Below are 6,000 nucleotides of genomic sequence, written 5' to 3'. Positions count from 1 at the left end.
TGCAATTTATTATGACAAATACGAATGTCCTTGATCTATAATGGTGACTCTGCCCTAATATTTGCAGCTGCTATCTCACTGATGCGAAGAGCACCAAAGAATGACAAAATGAAGGCAGCCTTGAGCAAAGAAGATTCATAACTAGAGGAGCAAATGGATGGTAAGAAACTGACAAACTGCTTTAAATGATCTATATATAAATGACAAGTTCTCTGAGTTTTAGGAGTGGTTTTACTAGCACCTTTAATAATTTGCTTCAATAAGAAATTCAATGAGAAAGGTGGAATTTCCCAAAAATTTTGGAAATAGGAAATTTCAGACAAGATTTTTTGAATGTAATTACCTTTCTTACCATTTCTTAAAAGATTGTCTACAAAATGAATTGCTGGGACCACATTTTTGCCAGAATAATTGCAATTATGGGATAAGCAAAATTCCATCCACCCGTTCCAGGAATAAGAATACTAAGCCCAAGTATTTTTTGCAAGTGCAGTACTTATTAAATTGTTGACAAAATACCAATCGATTTCCAGATTTCCTGAGGGCATGGTATCCCATCTCCTTCTGCATCGGGAACTAATTTTCGGAACAGCGAGAACCTCTGTCGAGATAAAGAATCGGCAATGATGTTAGATTTACCCTCGACATACCTTCAACCAAATATTATTATTTAGACATATTAATACAATATGCCTCAAAATATTAATAACAGCTTCTGATTTTGCAGATAAGCAATTGATAGCAAAAAACAACACCTTTGTTATCAGAAGACAGAAGTATACACTTGTTCCAAAAATGAGCCTTCCAGATAGCCAAGGAGACCAATACAGGAAAAAGTTGAAGAAAATTAATATTTTTAATAATCGGACTGTGAAACCAATCAGTCGGCTAACTTTCTGCCGACCATTGTTTGTTAAAAAATGACCCGTAGCCTATGGAGGCTGCAGAATCTGTGAACAACAGTAAAGAATCCGAATCAACAAATTCCTCCTGCCATAAAGAATTCCCATTTAATCTGTCTAAAAACTTAACTATAGAGAAATATCCTCTCTCAACTGTTCGGTCAAGCGAATATGATCATGAGGATTCTTTTTCCCAGCCGTAGCGGCATAAAGTCTTTTGGAAAAAAATTCTCCCCATAGGTACTACTCGTGAGATAAAGTTTAAAGAACCTAGGGCAGATTGGAGTTTTCTTAAAGTACATTTCTTAGAAGCCAATAAATTATTCAAAGCAATCCTTGTAGAAAGGATTTTTTCCTCAGGTATCCTAAAAATCATATTCTCAGTATCAATTTCGATACCTAAAAATTTAATAATATGAGTCGGGTAAACCGTTTTTTCCTCTGCTATTGGAATGTTAAAATAATTAGCAATGCACTTAAAAGTGTTTAATAAGTTGATACAATCGTCAGATGAGGGTTTACCAATAAATAAAAAGTTGTCTAAATAATGAGGAACGTAACCTCCACTATAATGAGATTCCACCATCCATTGTAAGAATGAGGAAAAGGCCTCAAAATAAAAGCAAGACAATGAAAATCCCATGGGTAGGGCTTTATTGTAATAAAATTTCCCATTGAAATGAAAACCAAGAGAATTATAGCCCAATGGATTTATCGGTAATAACCGAAAAGCAAACTTAATATCAGTTTTTGCTAAAGGGGCATATCTACCCGCTTTCTTCAATAACTATAAGGCTTCATCAAAAGAAGAGTAATGAACTGAAACTGAATCCTTATTTATTGAATCATTTAATGAGAATTTTTTTGGATATGACAGGTTGTGAATTAATCTGAAACTATTCAGTTCTTTTTTGGGAACCAAACCCAGTGGAGAAATTCTCGAAAGGGGGTGAAGAAAAAGGACCAGCCACCCTGAACATAAAACCCATTTGAAAAACATTAATTAATAACCAAGCTTTCTGCTTCTTTGGGTACCAATTTATACATTGAATAAGCCTTGACAGCCTCATTGGAGTCACCTGTTCTATTGAACTCTTTACTGAGTTGTTGGCCATGTTTCTTGAAGCATTTTGTGGCAGGATGAGTTCCGGCACAGAACGTACATTCATGTTTATACTTACAGTTTGCTTGCCACTTACAAGAAGACTCATTATATGCAAAGCAAACTCCTCTTTTTGGGATTTGCTGCCGAAAATTGCTAGATCTTTGTGGAAGCATTAAGTTTAACCAAAGTCGCACGTCTTTATGACCCCAGTTAAGTTCAGGGTAAATTGATGATTTCTGATGAAAATATTCGTCATAAACACACCAAGCAAATACGCCTCCAAAATGCTATCAAGATGGTGAAACAATCCACTGCAATGCATTGGATGTTTCTCGCCGAGCACAGCTGCATAGATGCAAAAGGCTTGAATCCAATTTAAAAGGGATTTTTGAGGACTTCTCTTTTTTTCATCCTCATCTTTCTTGTCAAATTTTTAATTCTTTTTAGATGAGGGGAGTAAAGAAAAAACATCTATATAATCCCTGTTGCAAATTTTTTTCTTTCACTTGCTTAGGTAAGTGAAAGCCTAACGGAGATAATTGACAAGGCAATGTTTCTTTCATAGAAATTTCTTTAACCCCGCTGCCAACTTCAAAAGAAGGCAGTAAATGTTTTTCCTGGAATGTCTTGACTCAGGTATGATGTGACAGTCAGACTCTGAAATTACACTTGAAATGGACCATGCCGACTCCTGAATCACACCTGAGTCCTTCTGAGACATGAAAGACCAAAATTCCTCAAATAATTTAAACATCCAAATTTAACCCTTTCATTACTGGATCATTAAAAACAATAGACTGCCTAATAGGCATATTAGTGCCCTGCAGATCAAAGTCACTATTCAATACAGCATGAATATTCTCACCATCCTTAGGATTGATGTTTTCTTTAACCTCCGTTGCAGCTCGTGACCTCCTCACAGCTGTTTCTTGTGATCGCTGAGCAGCGTTGGTGCGCAACCATTGCTCCTTGCTCGCGCAGAATGTTGCAGAAACAGGTTTGCTCCTGCGCTTTTTCCTATCCATAGAGGGGGAGAACGATCTCTTCTCCTTACACTTTCTCTTCTTAGGAGGAAAGGGGGGAGGTGCCGAGCCGGCAGGAGGCAACACGATGTTGCTTGAAATCCGCGCTGCTGAGAAGAGTGGGAGGGCAGAATGGATTAGTAGCTGGCTGATTAGGTAAATTATTCCCACCGATGCTACACTGAAGACAGGAATGGACCCACACTTCTCCACCCGAAGATTCAGCCTTCTGAATTAGTTGTTTAAGCAGTTCCTCCATGATATTGCCAGGCACAGGTCCAGATTCTTTGTTGTTTTCAGATGCAACTGCGCAAACACTAAATGCTACTCTTCTTTTATAGGATCCGCGAGCAGGACTGTTCAATCAACCTCTTCTTCACCTGCACGAGGACCCTTACAGACTGCACCAACAAGCATCTGTAAGTAAACTAATGCGTACCTATATTGCGCATGCAAGATTAGGGTTCATGACACCATGTCCCCCCTTCTTGCATCCGCAACAAGGTTTGATCACACAAATCCCAATTAATTTAGCACTTTGTTCATGTCAGCAAATCCAATGCTATTTACTACTGAATGTCAAGACTAAGGAGCTGTCACTTCACGCAAGATATTTGTCCTTGAAATCTGGGTAGTTGTCATACACACCTGGCATTTATACACCTCATGGCAGATTGTGATGGTCATAAACATGGAAATGTTTGATGTTTTATGGAAATGTAAGTTCTATCTTTATAGTCAATGACATCCTTAGAGACTTTTAATCTGCTCTCTCCGGAACTGCCAGTTTGTTCATATAACACTTGTTCAAAAAAGAAGGTTATTAAAGGCAATATTATAAAAAGATCTAAAGCTCTTTCCAGAGATTGTGATGTCAGTGGAAGAATAGAAAATTCTATAATTAAACCAGAATATCTTTAGTCTTAGAGTTATATAATAATGTTTAATAAGATCATTATTTAGATTCCTTGTTTTATACTTTCCTTTGTATGTCCATAGAGAGCCCCTATTATATATCTTACTGCTCATATATTATATCTACTTCATGTACATTACTATAAATACTTGTTGATAAGAGTTTTCTTATACTTACTATCTTTTAGTAATATAAAGGCTACCTTAAAGTGGTTATGCCATGATTAATGTAAAAAATGAAAATCAGACATAATGACAGTCTCTTTCTTACAAAGCTAGAACCAGCCCTTTACCCTGTATGAACACAGAGATCGCCCCATTCATTGCTACAATTGCTCCGTTTTATGTTATGATTAGGGATGAGCGAACCCGAACTGTATAGTTCGGGTTCGTACCGAATTTTGGGGTGTCCGTGACACGGATCCGAACCCGAACATTTTAGTAAAAGTCCGGGTTCGGGTTCGGTGTTCGTCGTTTTCTTGGCGCTTTTTGAAAGGCTGCAAAGCAGCCAATCAACAAGCGTCATACTACTTGCCCCACGAGGCCATCACAGCCATGCCTACTATTGGCATGGCTGTGATTGGCCAGTGCAGCATGTGACCCAGCCTCTATTTAAGCTGGAGTCACGTAGCGCCGCACGTCACTCTGCTGATACCAGTGTAGGGAGAGGTTGCAGCTGCGACGTTAGGGCGAGATTAGGCAGTGATTAACTCCTCCAAAACACTTAAGTCAGTGATTGATCTACAGCTGTGGATCATTGAACTGCTGCTATTCAATTGCTCACTGTTTTTAGGCTGCCCAGAGCGTTTTTCAGTCACTTTTTTCTGGGGTGATCGGCGGCCATTTTGTGGGTTGTGGTGCGCCAGCACAAGCTGCCACCAAGTCCATTTAACCATCAATAGTGTGGTTATTTTTTTGCTATATCCTACATCAGGGGCAAGCTGTCACCAAGTCCATTTATCCATCAATAGTGTGTTTTTTTTTTGGCTATATCCTACATCAGGGGCAAGCTGCCACCAAGTCCATTTAACCATCAATAGTGTGGTTATTTTTTGGCTATATCCTTCATCAGGGGCAAGCTGCCACCAAGTCCATTTAACCATCAATAGTGTGGTTATTTTTGGGCTATATCCTACATCAGGGGCAAGCTGCCACCAAGTCCATTTAACCATCAATAGTGTGGTTATTTTTTGTCTATATCCTACATCAGGGGCAAGCTGCCACCAAGTCCATTTAACCATCAATAGTGTGGTTATTTTTTGGCTATATCCTACATCAGGGGCAAGCTGCCACCAAGTCCATTTAACCATCAATAGTGTGGTTATTTTTTGGCTATATCCTACATCAGGGGCTTGGCTGTGCTTGCTATTTTATTGAGGGGTTAAATACAATTGACAAAATAGCAGTACCCTAAATCTGGTGTTTCAGCTGTGGCCAGCCAATTGTAATACTGTCTGCTGTCTGGCAAAGGAGAAATTTTTGTTCTGGGTTGAAATACAATTCCCAACCTAGCAATTTCCTAAATTAGTGGTTTCTGCTGTATCAGGCCTACTTTAAATCTATCCATAAAGGGTATATTAGATTCAAGGTGCTGATAGGGTCATTCTCAATAACTTCACACACACGCTACTGTGCATATCCAATTCTAATTCTGTCCGTAAACATATACCTGTCACCCAGCGCCTAAATAATAGGCCTCAAATTTATATTCAGCTAAATCTGTGCTTATTGCTGTAGCTGGTCAAGTTATTTTGTGTCCGTCAAAGCACAGTTTTTGTTCTGGGTTGAAATACATTTCCCAACTTAGCAATTTCCTAAATTAGTGGTTTCTGCTGTATCAGGCCTACTTTAAATCTATCACTAAAAGCGTATATTAGATTCAAGGTGCTGATAGGGTTATTCTCAATAACTTCACACACACACTACTGTGCATATCCAAGTCTAAATCTGTCCGTAAACGTATACCTGTCACCCAGCGTCTAAATAATAGGCCTCAAATTTATATTCAGCTAAATCTGTGGTTATTGCTGTAGCTGGTCAAGTTATTTTGTGTCCG

Source organism: Bufo bufo, chromosome 3 (genome assembly GCF_905171765.1).
Source record: "Bufo bufo chromosome 3, aBufBuf1.1, whole genome shotgun sequence".
NCBI classification, from domain to species: Eukaryota; Metazoa; Chordata; class Amphibia; order Anura; family Bufonidae; genus Bufo; species Bufo bufo.
The sequence above is the reverse complement of the archived record's forward strand: the minus strand, read 5'-3'. Positions refer to the sequence as shown.